This window comes from Petromyzon marinus, chromosome 40, assembly GCF_048934315.1.
Source record: "Petromyzon marinus isolate PM22_M1 ecotype Great Lakes invasive population chromosome 40, UKy_Petmar_22M1.pri1.0, whole genome shotgun sequence".
NCBI classification, from domain to species: Eukaryota; Metazoa; Chordata; class Hyperoartia; order Petromyzontiformes; family Petromyzontidae; genus Petromyzon; species Petromyzon marinus.
Window position 1 is genome coordinate 11,217,413 of NC_133706.1, and position 18,872 is coordinate 11,236,284.

The 18,872-nt window shown below is 50.4% G+C and overlaps 1 protein-coding gene across 3 annotated transcripts in view; it reads right to left on the reverse strand.

The window, feature by feature from the left end:
* ZNF366 (zinc finger protein 366) overlaps nucleotides 1–11,154 on the reverse strand; it is a 40,145-nt gene extending 28,991 nt beyond the window's left edge. The window contains exons 1-2 of one of the 3 annotated variants that reach the window (XM_076073133.1): nucleotides 10,162–11,154; nucleotides 132–472 (exon numbers count right to left, since the gene is read on the reverse strand). The gene's annotated coding sequence lies outside the window, so the exon portion shown is untranslated. Of the gene's footprint in view, nucleotides 1–131; nucleotides 3,979–10,161 lie in introns of those variants that run through there. The other 2 variants (XM_076073135.1, XM_076073134.1) reach the window with 2 other exon arrangements.
* Nucleotides 11,155–18,872: the final 7,718 nt, after the last annotated feature.

The following is an 18,872-nucleotide window of genomic DNA, read 5'->3' on the forward strand; positions in this document are numbered from 1 at the left end:
CCACGTGAGCTCGACTTGGAACTCGCACCTCGGGGTCCCGACGAACCGCGTTGCTCTCTCTCTCTCTCGCATTCTCACGTTAACGGTCGCAGATGGTGTAGAAAAGAAGCCAATCAGTGATGAAAGCTCACGCTGTCGAGGTGTCGCACGCCGGCAGCAACAGCGGCTGATGCGTCCGGTCCGGCCGCTCCGGCCAAGACTCGCGAGGTCCGCAGACGAGGCACTCACGTGAGCTCTCCTCTCCCGACCACCCCGGCCCGCGACTGATGCGCCCCCACCTGCTGTTGCCCGGAGCGCTGCTTACGGGAGGTCGTGGTACCTCGCGGTGTCGACGACGTGAATCAGCGGCGCGATGAGCCCCCGTCGAACTGGCGCTCGTCCGCTTGACGGCGATGACGAGAGGTCCCCCCAGCCCTCCCTCGCCTCCACGGTGGCAGCCTCTGTCGCTGCTCCCTCCCCACACGCGTTCGCGCTGGTTGGAAAAATGGCAGCGATTAAACGATTGTTGGGGAAAAATGTCCCGATTTTATACTCGGATGGCTCGGAGGTGACACTGGCGGGGGGGGGGGGGGGGACCCGGCTGACGCCGAGGGGTTTGAGAGCGCAGGGGAAGAGCACTTCGATGAGAGAGGGGCAGGGAGAGAGGGAGAGAGGGAGAATTAAGGGGCAGGGCTGTTTGGAACACGAGTCGCCCTCTCGGTTAAAAAAAAGTGCACAGAAGGAAGGAAGGGAGGGGAAGAGGACTCGAACAAGCCTCCACTTCCTCTTTTTTTTTGCAGCCACCAGGCCGCCCACCAGACACACGAAAAGGCGCCGCAGCTGCACTGCAAAATGCCATCGACTGATAAGCCCGTGTCCACCGTTTAATTGGGGCATTTTGGGCTAAACCCGTCGTCCCTTTTCAGCGACTCGCATCTCCACGGGCCTTTTTGTTACAGAAATAATTCGCCGGATGAACACTGTCGGCGGAATGATAATGTTGTTCAATTACATCCCACTGTCGATTAACTGCTTGTGAAGTATGGTCAAACCCCCCCCCCTCCTCCCCCATGACCGACGTGGTGCAGGGAGGCCTTCGTCTAGCAGTGGATTTCAAAAGGGATTAAACTTTGTGTAATTATTGCAGTACAAAAAATATAGTACACATTATTTGGTATTATCTGCTAACAGACATTTCATTTCATTGACTCTCATTCCCATACGGTTTACCCATATTCAGGTCCATACGGCGTTCAGCCGTTTCAATTCGAGCTAAATGATGTTTTTGTATCTATTTGTTTGTGTTTCTCCCTTGTGATGTCACTTCGTAGGATGAACGTTGAGATTTATAAGGGCACGGGGTGACCAGTAAGGCTTGAATTGGTCTGTAATAAGGTCGGCACTGACAAGGGGTTGACAGGTATGGACTGGAGGACTAATCGAGAGTCTTTCTTAGTATATATCATATAAAGTGAACGTAAATGTGTTAAAGGCCATCATCAGCCAAGATCTACCAACAGCTGGCTGAAGGCCCTCCCCAAGCTGTCGCCATCTCAGTCTTACGATGCAACAGTTCGTCTAGCTCTTGATTTGCATCGCTCCATCTCCGTGGTGACGTCCTCTCAAGCGCGTGTCCCTCCTTTGGCCGCCACTCCGCCGTGAGTCTCGACCACTGGCCACGACGTGCCCTGCTCAATCCCACTCACTCTCCTCAGCAGGCCCTATGACGGTGTCTTTCACTCGCGCGTTCCTCTTTCTGCTTCGTGCTGAAATTCCAAGGATCTCGACAAACCTTCTGGTTTCGCTCCATTCTTCGTCGTCGTCGGTGTCCGCGTTTCATCGCCCGTATGCTAGTGCTCGTGTCACCGCGAAAATAGCCGGCGGCAAGCGAACCCTGACGGCCGCGTTTTGGCTGCGGCGGCTCTGAGAAGAGCCGAATAATCACTGTCGCTCACCGTGAGCACCGCGCCATGACGATGCTACAGCACCTGTGCCACGATCGGTGGGACACAGCTATCGAGCTGTGCAGGCGGCGCAGCTGCCCCCGGGACACCACGTGCCGGAAGGGTCCGGGCTCCCGGCTAGGAAGAGAAAGTAGTAAATTTGACAGCGGGGGGGGGGAGGGGGGAACCATTCTAATTCCTCGTTTTGCACCAGGGCCCCATGCCGACTACGTGAAACACAGCTGGCCAAGATCACGTCATCCCACCCCTTCGCTACCCTCATCATCGTTGGCCTCTTCAGCACCGCTGCCGCCGCCGCCAGCGAGCCGACGGGCTCTGGTGTCCCGGGGGCACCGCTTGCTGGCAATGCCAGGCCTGGATTTTCGCTCCGAGTCGCGCAGAAAGATTTGAAAGGAACTGTGTGTGACGCGGAGCAGAAATGAATTATGGAACATTACGCGTCGCGCCGTCTGAATGCTGCTTGCGACGACGACGATGATTGATAAATGATAACAACAAAAATAAATATACTACAGTTGTTTGGGGGGGGGGAGGGTTGTGGTGGTTTGTAGTATAAAAGGCAGAAGAAAAGGAATGAAGAATGAGCAGATATAAAAGGAGGTTGGGGCAACATTGCGCACGCAAAAAAATAAATGTGAAGCAACGGGCAAAAAAATGAAGATAAAAGAGCAGCGGGGTAGAGAGAAATAGGAGAGCGATGAAAAGCAGGATAATGTGAAAGAGGGCGGGAATGGGAGGCTTGAAAGAGAGCGGCAAAGGCACGGGCGTGTGTTTTGTGATTCTGCGCGGAGCTGAGAGAAAGGTCGTTGCAAAAATGGATAGATGTGAGAAAGAGAGAGAGAGAGAGGTGTGTGTGAGGTTGCGAGCGAGTGGGTTCCTCTCCTGCCGCTGCGAGGAGGAGGGGATGCATGGAGATTGAGGGGAGAGGCCGTGGAATGGGAGGCAGGGGTGGGAGGGAAGGGAAAGGGCAGAGTGATGGAGAAAAGGGGGAGGCTTGAGTGGATGAGTGTGAAAGAGGTAGAGAGAGAGAGAGGAGGGCAATTTTAGAGAGTGGGGAGGCAGAGTGAAATAGTGCGATGGGGAGGCAGAGTGAGAACGGGGGATGGGGTCAGGGGTTTGGGTGAGAGGGAGCTGCATCAAGGGTTTGGGAGGAAGATGTTGAGATAGAAGCCGAGGCAGTTGTGGAAAAACAGAGAGCGAGCGTGGCTTAGCAACGGAGGAGAGGGGGGAGAGAGACACCGAGGGAAGGAGGAGGAAGGTGGAAACGAACACATGGAGAGGTAGAAGGGGCATGGTGGGAGAGGGAATGAACAAAGTGAGACGGGGAAAATTGGGTCGGGGGGGGGAGAGCGTCAAGAGAACACATCCATAGAGAAGAGAGAGAAAGGCAGCCACGGAGATACGGATGCGTGTTTGTGTATGTGCGTGCGCGTGATACCGACTTTGTGTTTGTGTCTGTGTGTGTTTGTGAGACTGAGCGGGGATGATTGGAGACTGATAAAATCTCAACAAAGTGGTGAGATTTTAACTACCTCGCCTGGTATACGGGAGGACGTGGGTTCAATCCTGACCCTACCTCCTGTATATTTGGAGTTTGCATGTTCTCCTCGTGGTCGCGTGGATTTGTCTCCAGGTCCTCCGGTTTGTGCCTCCACATTTAGAATGAACATCACGCGTTTAGAGTATTTGCTATACATTTCCACGCGATAAGCCACTTTGTTGAGCTATCACTTGTGGCGAGGTCGCTTCCGAAAAAGATCTATACAGCTCAGTGGGCCTTTCCTGGTCAAATAAAGATGTAAAAACATCGTTTTAGTTTAGAAATGGACATTTGGAAGGAGGAGCAGAAGCTGCTGGGAACGCGGACAACGGCCCTGTGGGGTCGCCCTCACCCCCACCCCCCAAGTGCTCATCCCCTTTGCTCCAGCACTGAGCATCGTCTGAGTTTCAAACGGAGTGGCTCTTCTGTTTTTTTATTTTTTTTTATAAATTTGGAGGGCAGTTTTTTTTCCCTTTTCTCACAGCCGAGATGCCCCCCCCCCCCCCTGAAAATAAGGGGGCAAGGAGGATACCCTTCCTTGGTAAACATTTGCAAGAGTTATCTTGAATAAAAAAAAAACTATTCCTATTTCATTGCACTACTTGGAAGGAAGTAACTGGAAAGAAAGGAAGAGCTAACAGAGGATGGGTTGACGACGACACACAAGGCTGGTGTCAGACAGATGTGGCACACTACCTGAACATATTGGCACGAGACAGAGGGAAGTGGAAACAAATGACGAAGAATGCAGTGGACACCTCTATAGGCTTGCCCATGCATCGTGATGATGATGATGATGATTTGCCCTCTCATCATGAGATCAATTCATTACCGTATTGCAAGGCTGCAGCCAGCAGATCCGTGCGGTGTAGCTAATTGATTCGCGCGACGGTTGTCTTAAATCCTGAAAAGTCACCGAAGCACCGGTGGCTACGAGTGGGGCCAATCAATAAATGTTTCCACCCCTAATAACAACAACAGCAACAACAACCACAGATAATCTTGCGTGCGATGAATTATTGTTAATTTAATTAATTTAATTGCCCCTTGACAAGTGGCAGGTGGTGACAACAAATCAGCTGGGGCTTCGGTCACGTGACCGACGATTCTGCATCGCGTGGAGCAGCAGGAGCGTGAAGTCTCCAGCCGGAGCCGGAGCGGAGGTGTTGGCGTTTTGTTTTCCAACGTTGCGCTAGCGAGGAGCCCCACGTCGTTGTTTCATTTTTTTAGTTTTTGAATCTTGTTTCACGTTCCGCGTGTGGCTCCGATCATTGTTGTTATTGTTCGTCCTTTCGTGGCTCATGTCCTGGTCGCGTTAAGAGGCGTTAAATGTTGTGCTTGCTACCCGGTTGCGCGCACAAACAACAACCTCGCAATCCTCCTTCCTCCCAAAAGAAGAAGAAGAAAAAAAAAACCCCTCCCTTCCTTCCTCTCTCTCTTTTTCATTTTTCACCTTCCCCTTCGACCTCTTGCTTCCTCCCTTGTGGAACTTCCTCCTACACCCCCCCCCCCCCCCCCCGTGTGTCGTGAGTCGTTACGCTTGCCCTGTCGGCCCCGGGACTTGTTTTGTCAAAACCTCGTTGCCCGAGGGGTGACCGCAAAAGGCTCCTTCTCACCTCTGAGCTGGAGGTGGGTTCGAGTCCGGGACAGGGACTGAGCGACACTACATTTTTAGCGATGGAATGTTTCCAGAATAATTGTTTTATCAACGTCTCAGTCAGCGATGAACCGAGTGGGATGAAGATCACACGGCGTGACAATTACGGCTGCGCGCACGATACGAGAGCACGACCCGTCATAACGACATGAAATTATGAAGACGCGCACTGAGATCATTTGGTACATATTTTTTGAAGACTGCTGTGAAAGCTCGAAGAGGACCAAACGCGGCAACTGAATGTGCGTGGTGTGTGTGTGTTTGTCTGTAAACCTTTTCACCCGTGTCACTCCACGGGGGAAGGGGAGTCGAAGATCGACTACGTGGGACTAGAGAACAGCTGCTCCGTGGCACAGCACGGGAGGGTTCTGCTTCCTCGCGGCGAGCGAACCGAGAGAGGCGTGAGTAGGACCACAGGTACAGGCACAGGTGAGGGAACGGGAGTCAGAGTTGCTTTGCCCACACTTCGCACGCAGATGTTGCCAGCGATTGGCCAGGTTGCCGTCGGGTTTGATGCACGCAGATGTTGCCAGCGATTGGCCAGGTTGCCGTCGGGTTTGATGGCCTAGGCAATGCCCCGAGTGCACAGGAGAAGTCAAGTGGGTAGGGAGTGGGCGCGTGTTGGTGTGAGCAAGGCGGAGCGGGGAGGGTGCGAGTGAACGCGAGGGACAGAGACCAACCCGCGCAAAGTCGCGGGTGACTGTTTATTGTTCCTCGACGGGAAGGCTGGGCGAGATTACAGTGGGGCAAGATGACGCGCAAAGGGAATGGAGGCCGCTTACGGAAGTCCACAAGGCAGATATAGAGGAGGGCACGGCTCAAGATGAGCAGCAGGAAGACAGGAGGAGGAGGAGCGCCTGGCAGGACTGGGAGGAGGGGTGTAGGAATGACCGGGCGAAGATGTCGGGGACCAGAGGGTGATGATGAGAGTGGAGGGATGATGAGAGTGGGGGGAAGTTGGAGAAAGAGAGAGAGAGGAGGAAGGAGCGAGCAGAAGTGAGCTTGCACAGAGCAGCGTCTGTTCTCACATCGGGCGGTAGGGGGAATGGAGGGAATCGGATTGGGAGTGGCCACACCGAAGTCACGTGATTTACGGCAAGCTTGAGCTGATTTAGAGGTGTATGGGTGGGGGGGATTCCATTTCCCAAAACTTAGAGAATATTTTATTTCTGACTGTTTAAGTCGATGAGGCTTTGGCTAACTCAAATCCACAAACTAAACCCGGAATACAATTCCACGGGTTGTTGTCAGAGACTAAGATTGTGACAAAAATGGAACATGAATCGGGTATTATTGTTAATTAAACGGGAAGAATGATGGCACAGTGGTTAGCGTCCTGCGCCGTGTGGCCAGCGAACTCTTTGACTCCCCTCCGATGTGATATCAGCGGCGAGTGACGTCTGAAGCGGTGTTGAGCCCCCAATCCTCCCACCTGCACTGACCAGCATGGCGAAGTATAGTCCAACGACCTCCATTGTGGAAAGGACCTTGTCCAGCAGTGGATTGATTAAATAGTTTGTTTCACCCCCAGTAGCCTCAATGCAACATGGGCATATCATACCCCTCAAATCCTGGTGTCTCGCGTGAATCTACAATAATGGACTGATGTCGACAGCTCTCTGAGTGAAAGAATAATTTTTTGAACGTAAATATTTCTGTTCGTATTTTCAACAATCAAAGCGTGGACGCGGAACCAGGATTACAAAGGGTCGCGTCACGTCGGCTAGACATGAATGGATCTAACACTCCGAGCCACGATCCAAAGCGGAGGATACGCCTCCCTCCTGGTAAAACAATCGCGAGCGTCGTCCCGGAGAATATAAATACCAACATAAATAAGCGGACAAAACGCCTCCTTCACACCTCCGTCCCTCCACCGAACTAATATCTTTAAAATAAATGAACGCATCCGGTCAACCTCACGGCCTTCTGGGAGTGCGTAATTTCAGCAGCATTGCTTTGAAATGTGCGCACTCTCAAAAAGTCCGTGCGGCTCATGGGATGCGGGGGTGGGGGGGAAAGACCTCGGTGTTTTTGTACGTGAAGGGAAAGGCAAGTGAAGGAGGCCGCATCTTCAGCTTCTTTATTTTTTCCCGTCGGCAATCCCGGCAGCGCGACCCTTTGGCTCCTCAGCGTCCCTCCCCCAACCCAGGCCCGTGCGATTATCGGGCCGGAGGCTCCTCGAGGCCCTCGTGTGCGCACGTGGCCTTGGGCCGATCCCCTTTACCGTTAACGGTGGCGGCTATAACATATCTGCGGGGACCTTTTTATGCCAGTATCAACACGGTGAAATCAAGAACTTGATGCCTTGCAAATAGGTGCTTATTGGGTGTTTGAACATCTTAACGCCTGTGCCGTTTGCCAAAGAGGGTCGAGGCTATAACGTGCGCAACAAATTGCAGGCAAAAGCGATTGAAAATGCCGGCTGTAAATTAAATATAATTAAAGATGAATTTGCCTTGGGGGGGGGGGGGGGGAGGGAAGCCCTATATGTGTTTTGCATCGGCTGCAGAGGGAACACCTAATGTGTTGGTCAGAGCTCACCAATTGAACATCAATTAGGTGCGGCGGTGGCAAGACGTTAACTACTTCGCCTGGTAAACAGGAGAGTCGTGGGTTCATGTGTTCGATCCCGACCCTGACGCCTGCTGTATATTTGGAGTCCGCTTGTTCTCCCTGTGATCGCTGAGATTTGTCTCCGGGTCTTTCCCTCCACGTTTAGTAATTTAACATGCGTTCATAGAGTATTTGGCTCCTGTAAATTTCCTCTTGATAAGGCACTTAGTTGAGCTATCATTTGTGGTAATATCGCTTCTGAAAAGAGCTCTATAGCTCAGTGAGCCTTACCCGGTAAAAATAAATAAATGTTTAGTTCAATTATCTGGAGAGAATGCTCGTGAAATATTTCGCACACGGATAAAACAAACTAAAGGTTTTGTTTATTCCTCTATTTCACTTTTTTCACACGTTTTACAATTATCGTATTGAGTTTCCCGTTTGTAGTATAATTTGACTGTGCTTTATCCTGTTCGCCGCACTGTATAATTCTTTCATTTATTCCTGCAGTTTATCTCACTTTTCAATCACTCCTGTCCTCCTTTGGCTTATCTTTTCATACACCCCCCCCCCCTCTTTCTCAATTTAGAGCAGAGAATAAAAAGGAGATTGCAAGCGATATGGGACGTGTGTAGAATTACGGAGATGCGTTGAATGAGCGCTCGAGTCGCCCATCAGAGCACGGTTATTGAAATTTTGGGAAATATTTCAACGGGATGTGTCCACACACGCATATTCGCACGCATATATCTACACACGCACTGCAGGAATTCTGCAATGTGTTGAAATGTCACTTTTACCCGAGGCGAAAGGTTCCAAATCTAAAACAGGCTGAATTATCAGTCGTGAAAATATTGTGAAATTTAAATTTGCCTCAAGTACTGGAAGTAAAAAGACCACAAGTTTGGACACTGAGCTGCTCTCACGCAGCTTAAAGTGGCTGTGATTTGAATAAAAATTACAGCCATTCTCAATCCACTGCTTGCTTGAAGGCCTCCCACGCGCACCGTGCCGGTTATGAGTTTTTATTCACCAAACATCCCCATGCTGGTCAGTGCGGGTTGGTGAAAGCGCAAGAGCAGGACTGCTTCGGATGTTGCTCGCCGCTGATTTTGGTTGTGGCCGGCTCAGGTCACAGGGTTCACAGTGCAGTGCGCTAACCGCTGCACCACCGCTCCTGTCTTTTAATCCCAATGTTGCACCTGTAACAAATCATTGATTGCTATAAACTGGAACGAATTGAAAACCCGTGTGGGTTTTTTTTTTAATGGAAACGAAGTAGCTGACAATTATCTATTCATCCACGTGATTTAGTGGGGATACCCTCACCCTTCACGTGCATGGCCATCACGCAGTCGCGTTGCATGCGTGGATGCAGTGATTTGCTATCAGCCGCAACATTCCACGTCGTTTCTTTCCCCAATTGATCATGACTCAATTGCTCAACTCTGCTTTATAACCAGAAATCTGAAGTGTAAATTCCACATTGTTGTGATCGGGGTGAGTGAATCTTCCCACGGGGGCAACAGCCACTGCTAATTACTCCGCAAAGCGTCGCTTCGTTTGTCCCCCCCCCACCCCCCGGAGGAATGCAGAAGGGCTGAGTCGACCACCAGACAGGGTATGGGGTGGAAACCTCCCGTTAGCGCGCCGTGTACTCCACTTCCCCGCCGTGCCGCCGGATCGCGATTAAAGGTCGCGTCGGTTCAAAATGCCGCGCGAATTGTGCTCGAGAAAGTACGCGACCCCCCACGCTCGCACCCGGAAGACGGTCCGTCTTGTTTTCGTGACGCGAATCGGATACAAAGCGATGGAGAGTATTTGGGAACGCGTCTTTTTTTATGACGCAGATGCGAAATTGTATAAACAACGCGATGGAGCGAACAGAACTACTGGGAATAGGCGGTGGTGCGGCTCCCTCGCCGAAGCATCGCACAATGCGGGGATGCTGCTGGATGCTTCTAGGTGCTATTTATTATTTAGTATAACGCGATTTTTCCATAACGTGGTGTTCTTCAGGAACGTAACTACCGCATTATAGGAGAACAGAGTGTACCGCGTGTCTGTGTGCACTGTGTGTACTGCGCGTCTGTGTGTACTGCGTGTCTGTGTGTACAGCGTGTACTTGCGCGTCTGTGTGTACAGCGTGTACTTGCGCGTCTGTGTGTACAGCGTGTACTGCGCGTCTGTGTGTCTGCGTGTAACCCACGAATGGGACGGCAGCGCGCTCCGTTCTCCGCTCCTACAGGTGCCGCCCTCCCACCGCCCTCGTTGCGGCTTTGCTTCCCACACCTGGGGCGGCCGGAGTACGAGAACACTCCCTGAAGGTTCGTCACAGGATCTGTGACAGGCCTACGATTGTCACGATCACAAACGGCAAACAAAAACGAGACAGCGGATCTTAAGTCACGCTGGAGACTCGGGCGGCTTAAACCTGGGATCCGGCGATCGCCTGGATTTCTTACCCGAAGCGAAGGCCGATGAGAAGTGGAAGGAAGGGCAGGAAGAGGAGGAGGAGGAGGAAGAGGAGAAGGTGGTGCACCAGGCGTGCTGCGACTCTCTCGGGCGGCCGTGCCTTGGAGCGCTGTGGACCCGGAATCACCGGAGTCGTTATAGGCGCACGCAGGGCAGGCCGGTCCCGGGGAACCCTCGCGCCGAAGTCGATGAGACGGGTGGCAGGCGATACCGATCTCGCAAGCGCTCCCTTGAAACGCTCCTTTTGTTTTCTCTCTGCGTGTGCGAATGTAACTTTTTGAACACAAAATAATGGAAGTATTTTTTTCGTTTTCATATCGAGTGCGCGTGGCGTTTTTCACGATGATGGGGAGAAGTCGGCGGGGCAAGCGCTGCGGAGCGGCGTGCGATTATTAAACCCATCAACGCAGGGGGGGGGGGGATGCGGGAAGTTTCTCCAGAAAGAAATCTCTAGGTGCTTGCAAACGAACGGAGTGGTATTTGATGAGTGCCAATGTGGTGGACAGCTGCGAACATCGAGTGAGCAACTGTCCACTGAGACCCACTCCCCAGAAACACCGCTTGTATTTCACTCTGCGTCTCCTGAAGCTCTTGGCCCGGATGTCAAATCCACACGTGAAAACGGTCAAATGTTCGCCGTTGCTCCCACAGAGGATCATCAGTGGTGTAAACACGTTATCTAGGGCACGGAGAGTTGCAGGCAACAGGCAACAATCGCTTCCGAGAAGAAAAAAGATCCCGCGCACTCCCATCAGCTTTCTGAAATATTTATGGACCCTTCTTTGGTTCTTTCGGTAAAGTCACGTAGAATGAGAATAAAATAATAAATTGATAAAATAAAATAACACAATAATATTCTCACGACGTTTCGGCCACAACACAAGCGGCCTTCATCAGGTGAAGGGGGGCGAGACTGTCTGGTAGGACAGCGCTGGAGTGAGAGAGCCACGTTCAGATCACGGCTTTTAAGCTGTGTGAGAGGAACAAAGAGCCTTGACACAGGAATTAGCATAAAATTTAGCATTGAAATGGCTGAATGATTAGCTTGTGACTGGTCACAGAAATAGCTATGTTAAAAGTTAAAGCATACACATCCGCAGAGGCACCCATTGTTAAAAGGAATTAGCATAGAATTTAGCATTGAAATAGCTAAGTTAAGGCATACACATCCGCAGAGGCACCCCTTGACAATGGGATTAGCATAGAATTTAGCATTGAAATGGCTGAGTGATTCGCTTGTAACTGCTACAGAAATAGCTACGTTGAAGTCAGAGCATACACATTCACCGAGGCACTTAGTACAAATCAAACAGGAGAATTTAGCATTGAAATAACTAGGCGAATTTAGCATTGAAATAACTGGGTGATTTGCTAGTGACTGGTCACAGAAATGACTACACATCTGAGCTATTCACAGTACTATATAGTGAACCAATAAAAACTAAAATATAAATTACCTTCATGTTATCAATAAACTCTATATTCTCCAATCAGCTAAGCCACCAACCATAAGTCGTTATATATCACAATGCTATATGGCGAAAAAATGGGTGGATTCTTACCCTCAAATTTCCGTACCACGGATAGCTATGGGCCCCGTTCAGACGGACGAGTTCGTCCATGGTCGGAACAGAGGAGGGGGAGAGAGACAGCTGCGAGGCCCTAGTATGCTCCATGTTGTAAACCATACCATTAACCGTGGTGTGAGAGGTATTAAGAGGCAATGCTGGCGAAAGAGCTGCGGTCTGAAGGACATCGTAAAATTACAATTAATTAAGAACAGAAATGATTTAACACATCTTTCCAGTGGTTACTAAGCCTGAATCCATCTTCTCGGTTGAAATTGTCTCTGTGCTTGTATATGTGAATGGCCTCATGAACGAATCTCTCATGGTAGCCGGTTGGTTTGCAAAGAACCTCCGTCTTGGAGAAGTCAATGTCATGTGAGCCCACTGAATTGTAACAGTGGTCTGCCACGGCAGAGGAGTTCGTCTTACCGTGTTTCAAGTCTGCTTTATGTTCGCGGATGCGGTCCGAGATATGTCTTTTGGTTTCTCCAATGTAGCTACTACCACAGAGGCACTTTAGTTTGTAAACGCCTGGGTACTGTATGTCTGGAAGAGCATCTTTTACAGATGGAACTAAATCACGGATTTTGTGTACTGTGTTGAATCGGACCTGGATCTTGTGTTTATTCAGGATTTTGGAGATCTTTTTAGTGACCCCTGCAATGTAGGGTAAGGTGATGGTTTTGAGTGGCTCCACAAGAGGATCCTTCTTCATGACTGGAGTGATGGCTTTGCGGATTGTGTAGTCGGAGTAGCCATTAGCCCTGAGAGCCTGGTGTACGTGCTTGAGTTCACTGGTAATGTGTTCCTGGTCGGAAATGCATTGGGCTCTATGGTATAGAGTCTTGATGAGGCAGTTCTTCTGGGATGGATGGTGGTGGGAATCCGGTTTCAAGTAAGCATCTGTATGGGTAGCTTTCCTGTAGACAGAGTGGCTCATTGAACCATCATGTCTCCTTTTAATTAAGACATCCAGAAAGGGTAGTTTGCCATCTTTTTCGACCTCCATGGTAAATCTGATGGCTGGGTGTATGGAATTGATGTGGTCGCGGAATTGGTCTAGAGCAGGCTGGCCATGTGGCCAGATGACAAAGGTGTCATCAACGTACCTCTTCCATAAGGTCGGGCGTAGAGTGGCAGTCTGGATGGCGTCAGTTTCAAATTTTTCCATGAATACGTTGGCTACAACCGGAGATAGGGGGGAGCCCATTGGGGTGCCCTCAGTTTGTTTGTAGAAAGTTCCATTCCAGGTGAAGTATGTGTTGGTTAAGCAATGTCTCACCAGCCATCAGATTTACCATGGAGGTCGAAAAAGATGGCAAACTACCCTTTCTGGATGTCTTAATTAAAAGGAGACATGATGGTTCAATGAGCCACTCTGTCTACAAGAAAGCTACCCATACAGATGCTTACTTGAAACCGGATTCCCACCACCATCCATCCCAGAAGAACTGCCTCATCAAGACTCTATACCATAGAGCCCAATGCATTTCCGACCAGGAACACATTACCAGTGAACTCAAGCACGTACACCAGGCTCTCAGGGCTAATGGCTACTCCGACTACACAATCCGCAAAGCCATCACTCCAGTCATGAAGAAGGATCCTCTTGTGGAGCCACTCAAAACCATCACCTTACCCTACATTGCAGGGGTCACTAAAAAGATCTCCAAAATCCTGAATAAACACAAGATCCAGGTCCGATTCAACACAGTACACAAAATCCGTGATTTAGTTCCATCTGTAAAAGATGCTCTTCCAGACATACAGTACCCAGGCGTTTACAAACTAAAGTGCCTCTGTGGTAGTAGCTACATTGGAGAAACCAAAAGACATATCTCGGACCGCATCCGCGAACATAAAGCAGACTTGAAACACGGTAAGACGAACTCCTCTGCCGTGGCAGACCACTGTTACAATTCAGTGGGCTCACATGACATTGACTTCTCCAAGACGGAGGTTCTTTGCAAACCAACCGGCTACCATGAGAGATTCGTTCATGAGGCCATTCACATATACAAGCACAGAGACAATTTCAACCGAGAAGATGGATTCAGGCTTAGTAACCACTGGAAAGATGTGTTAAATCATTTCTGTTCTTAATTAATTGTAATTTTACGATGTCCTTCAGACCGCAGCTCTTTCGCCAGCATTGCCTCTTAATACCTCTCACACCACGGTTAATGGTATGGTTTACAACATGGAGCATACTAGGGCCTCGCAGCTGTCTCTCTCCCCCTCCTCTGTTCCGACCATGGACGAACTCGTCCGTCTGAACGGGGCCCATAGCTATCCGTGGTACGGAAATTTGAGGGTAAGAATCCACCCATTTTTTCGCCATATAGCATTGTGATATATAACGACTTATGGTTGGTGGCTTAGCTGATTGGAGAATATAGAGTTTATTGATAACATGAAGGTAATTTATATTTTAGTTTTTATTGGTTCACTATATAGTACTGTGAATAGCTCAGATGTGTAGTCATTTCTGTGACCAGTCACTAGCAAATCACCCAGTTATTTCAATGCTAAATTCGCCTAGTTATTTCAATGCTAAATTCTCCTGTTTGATTTGTACTAAGTGCCTCGGTGAATGTGTATGCTCTGACTTCAACGTAGCTATTTCTGTAGCAGTTACAAGCGAATCACTCAGCCATTTCAATGCTAAATTCTATGCTAATCCCATTGTCAAGGGGTGCCTCTGCGGATGTGTATGCCTTAACTTAGCTATTTCAATGCTAAATTCTATGCTAATTCCTTTTAACAATGGGTGCCTCTGCGGATGTGTATGCTTTAACTTTTAACATAGCTATTTCTGTGACCAGTCACAAGCTAATCATTCAGCCATTTCAATGCTAAATTTTATGCTAATTCCTGTGTCAAGGCTCTTTGTTCCTCTCACACAGCTTAAAAGCCGTGATCTGAACGTGGCTCTCTCACTCCAGCGCTGTCCTACCAGACAGTCTCGCCCCCCTTCACCTGATGAAGGCCGCTTGTGTTGTGGCCGAAACGTCGTGAGAATATTATTGTGTTATTTTATTTTATCAATTTATTATTTTATTCTCATTCTACGTGACTTTACCGAAAGAACCAAAGAAGATGAATCATTGCAGTCACGAAAGCTTTAAATCGAAATTTATGGACCCGTTTGACTTTTCGAAACGCTCGTGCGGTTCATGCCGTCCCCGCCGCCCGTGCCCTGTGCCTTCGAGGCGCTGTTGTTCTTTCTCTCCCCTGCGAGATCGTTCCTCCGAGATTAGCGCGAGAATTTAAAAAGGGGGAGGGAGAGGGTAAAGAGAGAGAGATGAGAAACCCGTTACCGAGAGACGAACGCAAGCGGTAACAGGATCGGCAACCGCGACCATTTTTGCTCCAGGTGCTTGCCCGCTTGCCCTCCAGCTCGTTATTTTTAGTTTTTTTTTTGCTGCTAATTGCTGCGACGAGAGCCACGCATGAACACCGTTGCTCGTTCCCTCAAAAGAAAAATGTTTTGGTCATTTAGCGATGATTGTTTTGTTGTTTGTTAACAACATCTGTTTCAAACCAAATTTTGGGGAAATTCGGCAGCGCAAATGTGTTAATTATCTTGCGTTCGGCCGTGAAATGTTCTAATGATAAATTGTGCAGCTTCCCCATGCCGAGTCGATCATATAGGGGTCGTTTGACCAGACTTCACCACGCTGGTCAGTTCGGGTCGGTGAAAAGAAGGTGCGGGGTGGAGACCCCGTGACCGGTTCAGAAATAGCTCGCCGCTGATGATATCCGCGGCAGGGAATCGAACCCAGACGAACCGGCCTCACCATGCATTGAGCTCACGGCTGCGCAAACCGCTCCTCAATTCGGAACTGAGTTTAATTCCCACCATTAAACACGAGCGCCAAGTGGCAGTTGATAAAAAATGAAGAGATTTCATTGAAGTCTTTAAAAAAACACGAAAGCCCCTTCTGCACGCCGGCACGCCGTAGTTGTTACAGACATCGACAGTGTTTCCAAGTTCCGAGCGACTGTCCACCGTACCCCCCCCCCCCCCCCCCCCCACTACAGAGATGAGACGGCACTTGTGCGCACGCACGCAACGAGTAAACGGACATCGTCCGGGCGCACACACAAAGGGGGGGGGGGTGGGGGGGGCACAGTAGCACCTGCAGCCCGAGCTCGCGCGCGCAGCTCGCAGGCGGCGCCTTCCGCGCGCTCCGAAGCGCTCCCGACGCTGCCGCGGAGCTGCGCGGGCAGACGGTCCTCGCTCTTACCCGGTGCTTCGCTTCGCCCCCCCCCCCCCTCCTCCTCCTCCTCGGTGCGCGCCCCCCGGCTCCGCGCTGCCGTCTACGGCGACGGAGCGAGAGAGCGGAGCGTTCGCTCCACGAGGGAGGGGGAATCGGAGCACTACGGCGTGGAGTGTCTGGCACCCGGATTGGCACGTCTGCGATAAAAGTGAGCCCTCTCTCCCCGTCGTGCATTTGTGGAAAATTAACCTTTACGCTGCGCGTTTTAAGCGACGTGCCCTTTTCGTGGAGGTGTGGGTTGGGCCCGGCTTTCAAAGGCACCGGGCAGGGAGTGACATCTCCTGACCAGACATTGACTCATCACCCAGGTGCCGGCTTCAGGATTGTTTGCACCATCATCTAGCGCTGGCAAACGATTGGGCTGCTGCTGCTGCTGCTTCAGATGTTTTTTTTCGGTTAGTTCGTTGTCCTTCCCCCGCACCTCTAATTAGCAAGGTTGACAACGTATGGTGGTGTAAAAGAAGTCCGCCGTATGTACATAGAAATGCTCATAATGTGTTTTTGAAATGGAAATTGTTTCTTTGAAGTTCATAATCACAGCTGTTGTGTTTTGTAAAAGGGGAACAGCGCTTGCAATCGCTTGTTCATGCAAGAGCCTTCATTCGAGGGCTATTGAGAGAGCTCCCTCTAATAAGAGGGTATTTGGTCTACTCTTCCACGCTGACCAGATGTGTTGGAAGAGATGGGAAGAAACTTTACCCCACCACACGGTCGGCCAACTCCGAGGAGCATCCATGCTGACACTGCTGGGTTCACAGAGGCGCCAGCTGATTCAAGAATTTTGTCCAACATTGTTATGCATGTCTGCTACACTTCTTTCGCACACTACGTAGCCGACCGTGCTCATCGGAGGTGCGGGGGGGGGGGGGATGACGACAAACTAAACACAAAGCGCGTCGGTCGTCACGTTTAGTTGTGACTGCTGCCGCGCTGCAAGATCGCTCAAACTAGCGACCTCTGGATTGCAAGTCCAGTGTGCTGACCATTCTACGTCTTGGGGTGGACACCGTTAATTACATCACCCATGTGGAACGAAGTTTTGCGCTTCGGACAAGGTACCGTTGCTCTATGAGGAATCCAGAAGATTGCAGTCCTCACTGATGAGCACATCCATATCTCTGTCCTCCCCAAGCAGAACGATGTTTACAGTAATTCCCCTCTTTACCACAGTAAAAAGGCTCATGCCAATAAAGAGAGTTTCAAATGTCAGCCACTTGAATATTCCTAATTATAATTAATTCAACCTTGGTATTGTTCAGAATGCACATGTTTAATAAACCCCTAACCCACACTATAAATGTAATCACGTTCATCATCGCTTTGTTCTGAGGAGCGCTTTGTGGGATATGAGTGATTTATCACTATTGTTTATTATGAGTGGATGCCAGTCAGCAGCATTGGCATCTAGCAAGCCATGAGTTCAACGCTCAATCGTGGAGCTAGCTGATCACAACAGTAAGTATCAGCAGCCGTGATCTATCCACTGATGGACAAAGGCTTCCCCCAAGTCGTCGTCATCCCTCGAGATTCTACGATACAACAATCCACCCAGTGTCTGCACATGAGAAGATTTAATCGCTCCATCTCTGCGGTGGGCGTCATCTCGGTCCTATTCCCTGTATTAAGGACCTCATATTAAAACAATTAAACGGTGAAAATGCAGTTCTTTACGGTTCAGAAACACGTTCAGAGACGCTTGGAGCGATGCGCACTGGCAGTCACATTCAGAGAGAAAGAGGAAAGCGTGGGTTGGTGGAACACTCGCAGGTTCGTGACGCCCTTCAAATGGTTAAGAAAAGTTGGTACGGGCGGGACGCGTCGCTCAAAAAAACGGGGCGATGGTCAAGAACATTGCCGGCAGTGGGAGCCAGGGAACGGGAGATACGCCCGGGAGGACATCCTCCGAGGAGACGGAGCGACGAACTCTGCTCGCGTGCAGGTTCTCAGTGGGCGGTTACATCGCGGGATTCGCGAGAGATGGCGGCGGCCTGTGCCGGAGGCCTTCGTCATCCAGCGGTGGATTGATCGTGGCTCGTGAATAATCATCATCATCATCATCAGAAGATAGCACGACGTCGTTGGGACCGTTTCCTTGGCCTCAGGCTCGCGGCGTGGGCGCTTTGAGACTGCGTGCACCCCCGTCGGCCCATTGGCACGACGAGGCGTCATCGGCGTGTGCGCGTTATTCGCCGCGCTGTCGCGTTATCATTATCGGAGCGGACGACACGCAGGGCGCACAACCATCGCATCATCTCGTGTCGCGGGGCAGGAGAGAGCGCCAGCGAGACGGAGAGGGTCGAGTGGCGACCCCGACAATGGAAAGGGGACGCTGCGCGAAAAGGTTTTGGACGACGTTATTCGTGGATTCAGCAGGCTTATGTTTGCGTGTTCGTGAAGGATAATCATAAACAGTGAATCAAGTAATAAATAGGCGAATAACAAGGGGGGAGGGGCGGGGGGGAATGTGATGAGATTGACGGTGATGAAAGGAGAGAGTCGTTTGTCCATTTCACCGCAAACGAGAAAAATAAATATATAGCGGACGTTTAACAGAAAATGAGCGCTTCCTTTGCCGTCGACCGAATGAGGGAATCACGTTTCGTGAGCGGCGCCTTGCGCCTTTCACGTGTGGACTCGCGGCGCCGTGGGCACTGAGGCTGTAGGACGTGGCCACTTTGTGCCCTGAGAGGGCGCGTGTTTGTGTGTCCCATCTCTGCTTCGGAGTCAATGAACTCTGCCCGGTGGCATTTCTTGCGAGTGCACGCACTCGTTTAGAGCATGAGGGTTTGAAGGACAAAGCCAAGATAGGAAAAGATCGCCGGTCTCTTTTTTTTATTCGTCTGTGTGTGG